General features: G+C 33.1%; 1 pseudogene; it reads right to left on the reverse strand.

Annotated features, from left to right (window-relative positions):
- Window positions 1-3,044: 3,044 nt before the first annotated feature.
- Window positions 3,045-4,149, reverse strand: LOC149216920 (uncharacterized; annotated as a pseudogene).
- Between the last annotated feature and the right edge of the window lie 10,898 nt (window positions 4,150-15,047).

The following is a 15,047-nucleotide window of genomic DNA, read 5'->3' on the forward strand; positions in this document are numbered from 1 at the left end:
AGTACCCTAATGGTATTGTGTGCGTCAAATGGAGATTGTATGCCAAAGTTATGACCCTCGGAAGTTGATGTACCAATTTACCCCAACAGGGCCCATAGTTTGGTGTTTCATCTCCTAGGGTTAAGTTTTTGGATGTTTAGGGTTTTCCATTGTTTCTGAATAATAAGTAGGCCTTCAAGCCTCATTGTAATAGAGTTGAGAGGCATGTAGCCGCAAAATCTCTTCTCAGAGATAAGCTACCACTGCCTAAGCTAGTTTATTTTCATTCTTTATGTAAGCATATTTTAGTTCTTTGATATTAATGAAATGAAGTTTTATTTTCATTGCATCTCTGTGTGTATGTTTATATTTGTAATTTACTGTGTTCCAGTTTAAATTCAGATCAAGGTCATTATGATTTAAGTGTCCATATCTATGATGCCAAAGCTCTATATTTGACATGCTTGTTGGTGCCAAAGCTTGATGCCCATTCTTCATTCCATCCAACTTATATAATCCTCCAACTCTCATTCCTTTTGAAAAACCTTGTAGTTTTCCTACATATCCTTACCAAATAATGTGATTTCACAAATTCAACTTTTAAATGCTGATATGGAATAGTAGAGATTGAAATTAAGTTCTTCTTTAATCCTCGAACATACATTACATTTTGAATTAGTTTTTCTTCTCCATTAGGCATCGTAACACTTATATAACCATATCCTTTCATTTCATGTGATCTATTATCTCTTAAATAGATGTGTGCACCATTATTAAACTCGTGACAAGTATCAAACCAATCTCTTTTGCATGACATGTGGATTTATGCACTAGAATCTATAAACCAAGCATTATCATCATCAATTTCCATTGATAAAGCATCATTGGGCACAAACAATTTAAGATTGCTAAAGTTGTGACTAATTGCTTCATCTCTATCAACATAATTTCATGAATGCATTCTTTGTTTAAATTGATCAAACCTTCTTTTCATGCAATTCTTAGCAAAATGACCAGGTTATCCATAGTAATAACACACATCATCTCTACTCTATTTGGAATTTGTCCTTAGTGAAGGTGTACCTTGAATTTTTTTTACCTGTGGCTTTTTCCCTTTATTTTTCTCCAATTTTTTTCCTTTAAAGGATTAATTCCCTTTAGCCATCAATGCTAAATCTGAATTGGGAGATTTTTGTTTAAGACTTCTTCTCTACTCTTATTCCTGCATAAGTATACCTGCCAACTCATCAAATGTAGGAGCCTTCTCTCTAGCTGAAAGACCAGTGATAAACATTTGATATTCATCAAGAATTCCATTTAATGTCACAGTAACCAAGTTTGTACTAGATATTGTTTCACCAATGTCACCTAATTTATCCTTTAGATCCTTAATTCTAGAAATAAAATTACTAACACTCTCATTTTCCTCCATCTTAATTGAAAGAAGCTTACTCTTTAAATATAATATTCGATTTGTAGTATTTGTTTCATATAAATTTTTGAGAGTGTCCCATGTCTCCTTGGATATTTTGCACTCTCTAATGTGTGGAATAATGTTTTCATTAACAGACATCTGCAAAAGAACCTTCACTTTCTTTCCCCGTCGCTCCCAATATTGAATTGCAGCATCTGTGGCTTTGGGGGCCACTAGCTTGACTTCATCTCCATACAAAATCGTCCATATATTGTATCCTTCCATCAAAGTCTGTAGATTAAACTTCCAATTTGCATATTTTTCACCACATAGACTGTTAGAGTTAGATAAATAAGATTTTTCCAATACATTAGCCATGTTACTTATAATAACCAAGTACCAACCACAAAAAAATACTAATTTTAATAAATAATTTCCTCACAAATATAAACCCTCAAGCATAAATCATAAAATTCTATCCAATATCATTGGATAATATGGCTGCCCTCCCTTTTTCTCAATAAAAAACACTTTTTTTATTGTTTTCTTTTAATTCTCCTTTTTAAGTTATATATATATATATATCTATATATATATATATATATATAAATAATTTTTGTATTCCTTAATAAAAAAAAATATACCATTCATGACCATGGTTATTAATAACTTCATAAAAGTAAAAAAAATGCCCATTTCCAAAATCTTAAAAAATCACAAACTGCTTTTTCTTTAAATCACAAACAACAATCGCCACTGCTTTTCACAAATTTCAAAATTGAAGATTGGGTTAATAAGATGATTAGTCATTCAAGATTATATACCTTGAAATATTTTTGTAACTTCCGGAAGATTTTTTTTAAACACGATTATTATCCCTTGCAAGATTCTTTGTAACTTTCGGAATATTTTTAAAATACCAGGGATAACCGGAAACCAATCAATAAACCATAACAATGGACAGATGAAAACAACTAGTGAGCATTCAGTTTACCCATCAATTTCACTCCCACAACCTTCTGTAGGTTGAAAATAATGGCCTCTTCCTCCAAGCATTCTCTCTTACCAGCACGCCAACTTCACGCAGACTGCACATTCTCAGTGGTTCGACTCCCTCCAATAGGCTGTAGTTTCTCTCCTTGCAGCAAAACACTCATACGTGGCGATGTAGGAATCTTTTCCTTCACACAATATGAAACTTCAGCCAGTTCGCTCTTCACTAGAAGCATAATGCGCTTCACAGAAACTCTCTACAACAAAAACTCTCTGTAACACACCCTCAATGATCTCTCACTCTCACTTTGATCGCTCACTGAAAACCTCACGCTCTCAAGACTTAACCTCGCTCTAATACCAAATCAGAGTAACACATATTGAACGAAAATTAAAATTTGATTGCCAATGAGGGACATTTATACACATAGAAGAAGCTTCTGGATATCCTAGACTGTCAGTGGTGATGGCTTCTTCAAAAGGCTAAGGAAATATCCAACAAATATGGGACAAATTTCCTGGTGCATTTAATGCGGTAGGTTGGAATTACGGTTTATCCAACACTCCTAGTCCTCTCTTATGGTTCATGGTGGTACTGGTAACATCCATTTCTGATGGGTCAAGGCCTCCAAATTCTCTTTACCATGGTAACATTCATTTATGATGCATTGAGATATTGCAAGTATTTTTGTTTTCCAAGAAATATCAAGTCACATAACTGCCTCCTTGCCCTTGAATGAGCATTAGATTCTCGATTCTTGATCATACACTTTGGCCGCTGCTCCATAGTGTGATCCATTATACACTCATACCCTCGTGTCTTCTAAACAAGGTGTTTAGAGCCCGAAGATGCGGCCATGACATGGATATTGTTATTAATGTTCGCTTGATCCGATAATTCCCCAAATTATTGGTGTTGGTGTTGAAATTGCAGCCATTCTGGTTGCTGCAGGTTTTGACCTGCAAGAACAGAATCCATTGCAAATATGGTCAAGCTGCCATTGTTGCCCCGGTTCAGGCCATCCTCCTCGTCTTCTTCCTCTTCATCTTCCCGATTCTTGGGCCTGGGTTGTTTGAAAATTAGGCTTATGAATGTCTCTCTAGACTTGATCAAGACTTCCCCCAGCTACAACGCTCAACTGGCACTGAATGGCATAAGGTGGGGAGCTAAAAAGTTCGTCCTCCATGTTACTATTTCCAGCGTCGCCATCACTATGAAGTTTCTCAAACTTCTTACTAAACTTGTAACTAAAACACCTTGAGGTGCCTCCCTCCCCTATTTGAAAACAAAGAGGGGTAAAAGGTATCCGATGTCTATGATAGATCACCGCCTCTTAAAAGTTCCATAATTTTTCCCCAAGACACTTTCAGTCATGCTTCTCATGTGAAAGCAAGATCCTCAACGTTGGGTTGGGTGCGTGACTCTATGAGTGTTGATGTCAAGTGGAAGTGGAAATGAAAACTAAGACCGCTCTACTTTGCTAATCTTTCCTTTGGTGTTGCGGTGGATTCTTGGGAGGGACTTTGCAATCCATAGAGTATGCATCTCCCTCTCATGAAACCTTAGCAATTGTTTCATCATTGCCTCAGTATTTTGACTTGACTTCCCCTATCTTATCTGAGGAATGATGAATGATAAATAAGGCCTAATTTAGTTAGGAACATCCACTGATTCCATTTCCACACACCTGGATCTCACCTAATGCTCAATCATGTGCCCCTCATGCCAAGTCCCACACCACCATGGTCAGGCACATACCCATCAACGTCATCAAGTTTAAATTAAAATAAAATAACAATTAATATTATGTTCACAACTTATATTGGTGACTTGGGATAAAGTAAAAGGAAGTGCCTGTGCATTACAGGTGGGCACAACATAAAGTTTCAAATTGATACATATTTGTATATGCAGTGTTTATCATTAGTTTCTCCAAAACATCATTTCACAACAAAGAAGCCACTAAGCTTCCTTAGTTGAAAATTTTTGGTTAATCAACACTTTGATTATATTATTTCAGATCTGCATTCCTTGCTTAAATGTGTTCAAGATGCAAAATTACTATCTATAACGGCAAGAAAATTCATATTAGGAAAATTTTCTGAAGAGGTTAATTTTGCCAGCGATTATCACAATTGAGAAAGTGTTACTGTGGTGGTTTTTCCTTTTTCACAAATACCATGTCTATGAGTGGGATGGTATTAAATGGTAGAGGTCCCAGGAAAATATAAATTGGCAAAAAAAGAAATATGAGAACAGTTCCTCTGCTTTCAGGATTTGACACATTTTCGATTATTTTTGTTGAAACTCAATAAATAATTTCAGTTGGAAGGCCCTGTTGTAGATTCTAAACCAAAATTTCCCATGATGGTCCTATTTGTTTGATTTTTCTTGATCACTTTAGTCTATACTTCGCCTTGGAGACCTATCAGAAGTAGCTCCATTTCTCAACTCTTAAATTAAGTGGATTCTATTGAATTCAATGTATCAGAGAAGATTAAGAGAGTTTTTGGAGTCAAGAAGGACAAGGAGCCTCCTCCATCCATTCAAGATGTTGTTGGAAGGGAGCGCTATTTATTGTTCTCTCTCTTTTGGTTGTCCACTTTCTAATGTTTTGAATGACAACCGATTGAAATTTTAAATTGCTCATTGATTTTGTTGCATCTTACACCTTAGTATACAATTATATGTAATGTTTCATTGGTTTTCTCTCTCTCATTGTTTTTCTCTTTTAACATATTGGAAATTACCCTCTTTTTAGGGTTAGTTTTCTGTAATCATAAGCTCTGCATTGTTAATTGTAATTAAAATTAATAATTATTTATTAATGTTTATGGATGAGATTTGATTTTGCATTTTACAACTCACTATATGATATATGATATTATGTAATATAGCTTGATTTTCCAGTTATCATTGTTCTTTTTGACATATACAACCCCATATACAATATTATGCAATATATTTGGTTTTTTAATCGTCATTATTTTTTGTTATTAGAAATATAATCTATTATATGATATTATGTCATATATTTTAGTTTTCTAATTATTTTTCAATACCAAATTGTGCATTAATATAAATTATACATTAATGTTTCATTGCAAAAGAGGAAGTTTACAATAGGCAAGTCACCGAAGGCTATGTTTATTGTGGTGAAAAAGTGTAATGCTTTTTCCCAAACATTGAAAAGAGACATTCAACTCTTAGAAATGGAAAACTTCTACCGAGTAAACCATTACTGTTTTAGAACGTTGTTATAAGCTTCAAACGAAATGGAAAACTTCTACCGAGCAAACCATTATTGTTTTAGAACGTTGTTATAAGCTTCCAGCATTTTTTGTTTGCTTTGTACCTATTGAATTTATGCTACCTTGAATGCTAGGGTTTACCAGGACTGTTGTAGACTCGGTTATATGTCATCCTAAAATATTTGACTTTTATCTTTGTAGCCATGCTGAAATAAGGGTTTGATTTCTTTTCAACTTTATTTGTTTTCTACATTGAAATTCTCAAAGTTTCCAACAAATCTTTATCAGGCCATGTCTTGTTTTTAAAAAGTTGGGACAAATGTGCAGGGCACTAATAAACCAGCTCACTACAAGGTACTCTAGAATCCAAGATGAGAATGGCCTCACCGAAATGATATTCAACAATTGACTAATGACCTCTGCTTCACGTAAGGATTATTATATGATATGGCACATGGTTGAGATGATCGCTTCTGTTTCAGAGTATTTTTCATAGGGAATGCACTTTTTATTGAAGCACTTTTGAGTGTGAAAGCCTAATGAAATTGTCATGGTTGACATTTTTTCATTTAAAATTTTTAGTTTGATAGCTATTTCATGATGGTATTGCCATGGCTGGAGTTCTTTCTTTTAAAATTCCTAGTTTTCTAGCTATTTCCTGACATCAAAATACTTTTTTAGTACTGAATCAAATGAAGCATGTTCTTATCATGCAAGAATTGCTCCCTTACCCATTGGTTGTGTAGTCCGTTCATTTTGTTTGCTTAATAATCACGGGAGTAATTTTAAGACTTGAAAAAAAATTAGTACCGAATCAACTGAAGCATGTTCTTATCATGCAAGAACCAACCCCTTACCCACTGGTTGTGTAGTCCGTTGATTTTGTTTTCTTAATTATCATGGGAGTAGTTTTAAGTTTTGAAAAAAATATAGTACTGAATCAACTAAAGCATGTTTTTATCATGCAAGAAATAGTTCCTTACGTTCTGGTTATGTACTCCCTTACCCTCTAGTTGTGAAATATGTTGATTTTGTCTCCTTAATGATCATGGTAGGAGTTTTCACACTTCTTTCCTCCTTACCTTTCTTCCTTTAATAATATTGCAAGCTTTTTGTTTTCATTCATAAATAATGTGAATAAAGTACCTTGGGGTTAATGCATGCATCAAGAGTATTATGTTTCTTCACAACATGCCTTATTTTTATTATCAATGTGTCATGGAAAAGGCATCAATGTTGTGGGCCCTATCAAAAGAAAGAGGGAGACATAGAACCCTTACCTACTGGTTGTGTTAAACATCAAGCGAGCTTACCCCAAACAAGATAAGTTGTGGGAGATTTCATTGACACTTCATCAAAGTATTAGGGGACATTTATTTGCATCTAGAGGATATCCCCTTGACCCTGGTAGAAAAACCCTTAATGTTGGCCATACCATTCCCCCAGCCCCGACGCAATGCAATTTCAAAATCATTTGCCTCATTATGGAGATTCGTACAACCTATGTTACCCGAAACGAGAAACGAATCTAGAAATGAGAACAATACGAAACAGAGTTTGGAGGTTTCGCATATAAGAAACAAGGAGAGAGAAAAACAAGATTAAAGGTAAATAATATAAAACAAAACATTAATTATAAAGTTTCAATGTTTCCACTTGTGAAATTGTAAAGAAACATTCATAAATAGTGATTCAGTTTTAAAGAAGAAGTGATACTTTTGTAGATCCAAAAATTTACCCAATCATTAATTCCAAAAAGAATAAGATATTTGAAATATAAATAATTAAATGCATACTTTTTAATATAGATGTATCTCTAAAACCACTTCTAATCATTCATATGCAAAATGCAAGTAAACCTAATAATATATATTTCAAGTTCATTTTCTAGAATGGTTGTTGAGCTTGTGCCAATTCCAAAAGCACTCTTTTCGTTAGTAGAGTTCTTGGTATTATCAAGCATATCTTCAACATTTTCTTGTAGCACCTCAAGTGGAAGCTCATCATCTTCATGATATTTGTGAACCACGATAATCCCACATTCTCGTCGATCCATTTTTGTACTTTAGTTGTTGTCGAGATAACAATTGTAGATTTGAATGTAGAAACACCAAATCTTGTGCCATATTTGTGCCTAGGTGATTCCTCGTTCTGGAATGTATAAAAGCATATTTACTCCAGTTTCTTTCACATGCACATGAACCACTCACCTATGAAATAAAATTAACATTATGTTAGCAATAGACATCTGAAATCTTAAAAGGAAAATAATCTAAAATGAACATTAGACTTCATTTTTTTAAAAATAAATCAATACATTAAAGGTATTTGTTATTGGGCATACTTGTTAAAATAAACGGATAGCCAATTGATGAACCAAGGTATTCCTTGTATAATATTGCATCTAGAAGTCTATAGGTCTATGTTTTTGTTTGTTGTATGCACAGTCTTAATTTGCAAAGCGGTCTTCTAATTTCGAGTACATTCCCAACTCAAGTCGTAAACCAATTGGATCCTGACGATCGTAACACCTACCTATAAAAATGTTCCAATTTTTCAACAACTCTACATCTGAAGATGGTTTCTCATAAAACCATTTAGGATTGAGTAGGAAAGAATTTGATTGAAGGGGGATATGAAGCATTTTCCACCTTGTCAAACTAAGTTCCCACACTTCATTTCTAGTGTCCTTATCAATCCTAGAATTTTCATCTTCCATTATGTCATGAAGCTTATCTCTCATTTTATCCATACTCCCAAAGACATCCCTTAACCATGGTTGATCACTTTAAAATATATGAAGGGTGGAAACAATAAGTGTAATTAAGGTGACAATATCCTCCACTCTCCTCCAAAAATCCTTTGAAGAAAGGCCAATAATAGTTTCCTCAACTATTGGGCCATCCCTAGTATGAGAATCCTTTCATCTATGTCAATCCATTGGTACCACCATCTCTCTCAAAGATTGATGAATTTTAATAAGGTGTTGAAGCATAATGAATGCAGATGTGAATCTAGTCTCGGCACATCAAAGAAGATTAAGATTTGCATATTTCATATAAATTTCTACCGATTTTGCATGATTAACAATAAGATTTCGTAGCATCTTTGCTTCAGTTATAGTTTTCACAACCCATGCAATGTTATTAATATCTTTCAGGAGAAAATTAATGATGTGCATAGAACAAGGATTCTAAAAAATTGTTGGGTGTTCATCCGCAATCAATCCCCCAACAAGGAAATTGTTTGAGGCATTATTTGTAATAATTTGGACCACGTTTTCTCTTCCAACCTCCTCTATTGCCTCTTTGAAGAGGCCCATTTGATATGGACTATCTTTTTTCTTTCTTATGGTATCATGGGATTTTAAGAACATAATTATTTTTGGTCTATAAACCAAAATATTAATAATGGGAAGATGGTTGATATATGTCCAACCATATAAGACAATGGAGAGCCAAAATTCCTTCCAATATCTTTAATCTCATGAAGTCTAGCTTCAACCCGAGCCCTCTCTTCAAATAACATTGTTGTCCTCTTTTTTTCATAACTAGGTGTAACCTTTAGGAGCAATGTTAACTAGATCACTTATCATTTCCTTCCAATAAGGAGATCTAAAATCATTGAAAGCTATACCATTTGTGAAAAAAAAACGTCCAATGGATGGATCAAGATTTCCCCTCCCTTTTACATCCTATAAGTTTTCAAGGTGGGAAATACAAACTTGATTTTGAGAATAAGAGTGTGAACTAAAAAACTATCATTCCACAAGGATTGTCGTTGCTTTGAATTAAGCCTTTAGCAATATGTCTCAACTTTTCAATTTCATTAAATTGCTTAAGTAAAGAATTTTTCTCTATTTTAGGTACACTTTGACATAATGTTGTTTGTTCTTTCTTCCCCATTCCAAGTAAATGTCTCTTCCTACATTCCCTTATTTTTGTTTTTTACAATAAGGGAAAAACCAAACCATTGAACCAATTGTTCCACTTTCTCCTCCACTATAAGATTGAGTGCATTTCTCAGTTGCCTATAGCCTTGCTTCAAAGGATTTTTTTGCTTCTTGATAGTCTTTGCTTTGGATTTTTTTTTATCCCATTGTGGAAGATTTTTTTTGGGAAAGGGGTGGTATGCTTTCTTATGCTGATGAGATTTCTTCCATTGTAATGGGAAATGAGTGGAATAAAAAATAGATAATTCTTTGCCACAAGCAATTTTAATCTACACAATTTATATCTGAAAATTAGTTAAAAATTTAAAAATAAAAATAAATTCATACTCAATTAGAAACGTATAATTATAAAAAAAATTGAAGAGATAAATTTATTCACATGCATAGTTTGATGTACTTCACGAGGACTATACTCCTAGAACAATCATAAATATACTCAAGAGGTACAATATTTTTTTTAATGTATAATTAAATCCAAAACCCTTAAATTTCATTACTGTAATATTTTTTGGCTTAATTATTATGGTTGGGAGCTAATGGTGTAAGTAACTCAGTTTGTTTATCGAAAACTTGCATGCTTGCAGGTTTAAAAATCTTCCCTTACATGCAAGCCCATGTAATGAGGTTTTAGACATTTAAAAAAATAGATGTAACCTTTAATACATGCATGGTTGAAATACAAATGTTACATTTTGGTGAACAACATAAGCGCTGAGAAGCCTAAAAGTGTGTATATTGAAATTCTAGGAACTAATACATGCATTTATCTGCCTGAACCCACCCAAAAATCTTACAATAACATTTTTAAACACACATAAGTCAGGTTTACAATAAGCTCAACATCGAGATGTCATATTTTTAGGGCTTCCGGAGAAATTAGTCTATCTTCTCCTCGATGTTAATAAAATCAACTTCATTCAACTTAAAAAAATAGAGATATTGTCAAGATATCATTATAACAAAGATATTGTAACTATCAATTTTAATATAACCCTTACCTTGTATCAAAAAACCAAAAGTTTCTAAATCAATAGGAATATTGGCATATGAATCCATTTTTATACCCTAATCACTGATCAACAAGTAATTTAGTTCAAGTCTATGTCCCACAATTTCTTTTAAAAAGGGACTTACCCCATGGATTCTATTATAGCAAAGAACAAAGATATCATATAAAACAAAAATAAAACGAGATAACACAGGCAAGGAAAACAGATGCTAAATCTAAGCAAAGAAATTCAATCAGGCCATTTATTTTATTGATTTAAAACATGACAACTAGATGGTGAGATTCTACTCATAATTTAATGAAAAAGTAGCTATCAACATGCTTCCATTAAAGAAAAATGCATGATGCTTATAATTGATAGAGAAGTACAAGCCAAGCATTATAAAAAATTCAAAATATCAAATTATTTTCAATAGTTAATAAGAGAGTGAATGATAGACAACATTTCTCATAAAGTAACATCAAAAAAATCAAGAAAAACTACAGTAGGTAGCTTAGTAAGTGTTCTTATACATCAAATTAGGCATACGAATCTAGAGTATGGTTGCAGTAATTTTTAATTACTATGAACTTTCAATTCTGTATTGTTGCTTATAAGAACACCATAAAAATATATTGATTTTTAAATCAGAAAGAATATACATCGTTTCATAGAATAGACCCACTTGTTTCTTGACCTAAGGGAATTTACAAAGCATGGAGAATCATATTGCAAACAGGGGATTGGAGAATCATATTGCAAACATGGGATAAACATATTTGTAGATTGATCCTTGGAAGGATAGTGACACAAAAAATAGATTCTCACTTAGAGAGGGAAATCTCCCGGTACAAGACAACGAGCCCCTACATTCCCCTCGAGTATATATAGTTGCAGTAACTTTTTTATTATTAGGAACTTTCCATTCTATATGGTTGCTTAGAAGAACACTTGAGAAATACATTTATTTATTTTATGAAAAATAAAATACACTGCTGCATAAAATAGACCCACTTGTTGCTTGATTTATGGGAATTTACTAAACATAGAGAATCATATTGCAAACAGGGGATAAAGGTATTTGCATATTGATCCTTGGAAGGATACTGACACAAAAAATATATTCTCACTTAGAGAAGGAAAGCTCCCAATACAAGAAAATAATCCCCTACATTCCTCAAGCATCATAGAATGATGCTTACATAGACATAGGAAGGTAGTGGTAGGTGTCGCATGCTCTCCCTCCTGGGTGTGAGTGTGGAAAGGGGAAATCTGGATAGGGATTACTAATAAGAGTGTTAAGTAGAAGCATAAAGGTTGCTAACAAGAGAGTGAAACTAAATAGAAGAAAGAAGGTGAAGGGTATATCATATATTCACTATGTCTAAAAGGTTAGGGACATGGCAATTCCATCTTGTGATTAAAATATTGTAGAAAAAATTATAAATACTATGGAAACTTTGGTGTTGATGCTTGAAAGGGACTTTACAACATCGTTCACTTGCATTTCCCTCAAACATCATATTTCAACCGTTGAGAACAAGTTTGTACAACCTCCTCAATTGTGAGGAAAATCCATTCCTATCCTATTGTATAAACTAAATTGTTTTCAATCATAGGTTGTCCCAGATTTGCAAGTGCTAGTTGTCAAAAGAGGACTAAAAGAATAAGAAAAAGTAGACATGGTTTTTTTCTACTATTTTCACATAATCTGCTAGCTAAATTTCAAGATGTCTCAATAGTTAAGTTATACGTTCTTCTCACATTTTGACTAGGATCCAACTCATTGGATATTTCAATAGAATACTTAGACTGTAAGAATGCTCTTTTTATTAATTATTTTCATCAAATCGACTATGTTTCAAAATGAGGAAATAAAGATGTGAGTTTCAAGGAGGGCTAGAAGTTAGAATCTATGTTTCCAGAAACGATCAAAAGAATCCAATGAGATCATATGACACTTGTTAGTTCACTATTCATTCACAAAAGAGGCACAAAAGGAAGCCTGGAATTGACTAAAAGTAAACGCTCCTAGTAAATCATCTCTATAGCAGCTGAATTGGATAAATGGTTTTCTAGGGAAAGCAATCAAAGGCCATGAGGATCTACCATGTGTTGTTTCTTTGGCGCTCTAGCTTGCTAGGATTGAAACAATTTTTAAGAAGAAAGGAATTATGCCCATAAAGAGTAACTTCCATTAGCAATATCTCCATTTTTGAAATATATTCCTTAGCTTTGTATCTTGTTCATTTGCTGTAAATTGCAAAGAAAAATTAAATACATTTTTCAAAGTATTTAGTGTTGTCATGTGATTAATCAATATAATCCATACAATCTAATGAGAGGTATGAAGTTTCATTAGCTTAATTAACAAAGTCTCTGGAAAAAAACTTAATTAAGAGATTGTAGAAGATGAAAACAACTTAAAGCACACATTAGTTTATTTACCAAACCACATCCTCTAAGGAAATGAGATTGAAGTTTGTAACTGAGTTCTTTGTTCACAATAAACTAACGATGGCGCTAAATCTAACTTGCCGGGGTGTGAAGTTTCTCGACTGGGGAGTCGGTTCTGATCTGTGCCTTGGTTGTATCTGACAAGGATGATTTTTCTCTCCTCTACTGCTTAAATCTTTGAAAAAAAAAATCTTTATGGGTAATCATACACTCACAACCATTAATTTGCATGAGCATCTACACAGCTAAAAAAGGAAAATAACTTGCATGTATATCTCGAAAAGGAAACTGGTTTGCATGATACCTACACAACTAAAAAGGCAAAATAACTTGCATGTATAGCTTGAAAAGGAAACTGTAATTTTTGGAACTAAACTAGAGTTAACATGACTTTGGAAAGGAAATCCAGAAATTGAGAAGAAATGATTTGCATGATCCGCTGTAAGAAATGACCCATTTCGCAAGAAACGAGTTTCTAGCCACTGAAAATGACAACGCCCGTATAAGACGCTCTTTCCCATGTTATATAGTTTAGAGAGTGGTTTCTCCAAGAAACGATCCCAATCATCCCATTTCTGGTAACATGGAGTACAACTTGTTGCTAACTTGCCACCTCCAAAGGGTATCCCACTCTCCCTTTGAAACCTACAACTAGTGCTTTACTTTCCCTACATATAATTATAGGACGTTATTGATTGAATTAAATAAAAATTTAAATTAAGGTCTAACAATTCGAGATTGGGTAGGTGGCCACTGATTTTTATAATTATGATATTAGGAATGGATGAGAATTGTCGCTAATCAACCTATCTATTATTCAAGGCATTTGTGTGGGACCTTTATTTTATTCAATGACATCTTCTCTCAAGGGAGGCAAACAATGTCACAACTTTTTTGTTATGGCTTGTGTTATGAATTGTCCAGTTGAGCAAGAATTCAAAACCTAATAGATATGTACCAAACTAGGAATGGATGAGAATCCTCGCTAATCAACCTATCTATTATTCAAGGGATTTGTGTGGGACCTCTATTTTCTTCAATGACATCTTCTGTCAAGGGAGGCAAACAATGTCACAACTTTTTTGTTATGGCTTGTCCTATGAATTTTCCAGTTGAGCAAAAATTAAAAACCTAAGGGATATGTACCAAACCTATGGTTTAATGATCATGCCATGATTTGCAAGGATATTACAAAATATGTATACTCTCTTACCGATGTCTTTTCAATGAATTTGTAGTTACAGTCCATTACATTTTTAGCTGAACTGATATTAAATTTCCCTTTTTATTGTAACTCCATGCCAACGAGAAATATATACTTTTATAGGACATTGGCAGGGACTCATTGATTTGCATTTTTGGTTGAATTGATATTAAATTTTCCTTTTTATTGTAACTCCGTACCAACGAGAAATATTGTCTTTTCTAAGACATTAGTAGGGACTCATTGATTTGCAATTCCCCTTATTGTTTTTGGTTTTCCCTCTTTCACTCTATAAAAAATGAAAAACGGTTTTTTTATAATATAATAAATCGTTAAAAAAAATTATAGATTTTCTATTATTAATTTTTCCTCGTTTCTTTTTTTCCAATTTTTTTTAATGATATCTTTTGTTGAAAAAATTATTACCAAATCATATACAATCTTAGAGACTTCTACCACATTTCAATTTCTCTAATATATTAAAAATAATAATTAAAGTAATAATAGTTACACTTTCTCTAATACAAAAAATACATAATAATGAGATATGAATAAGATAATAAATATATAATAATTAAATTTAGTATTTACTTTAAAAAGTTTTTATAACCAATTAGATTTAAATTTTATGTATACCTTTTTAAATTGTATTTTATAATTAGGCCGATAGGCCTTCCTTTGAGTGAGCTTTTGGTCTACACTTTTCTTATCTGCGTGACATCTGTGATATGCTTTTTTGTTTGACATCTGGCAGTAAAAAAGATATTTACCGATTCATTATCCTCGCCACGCGCATCACATCTAGGA

The sequence above is a fragment of the Pinus tabuliformis genome, chromosome 1_1, assembly GCF_031772625.1.
Source record: "Pinus tabuliformis cultivar Carrire ecotype Pingquan chromosome 1_1, CPIR1, whole genome shotgun sequence".
Lineage (NCBI taxonomy): Eukaryota > Viridiplantae > Streptophyta > Pinopsida > Pinales > Pinaceae > Pinus > Pinus tabuliformis.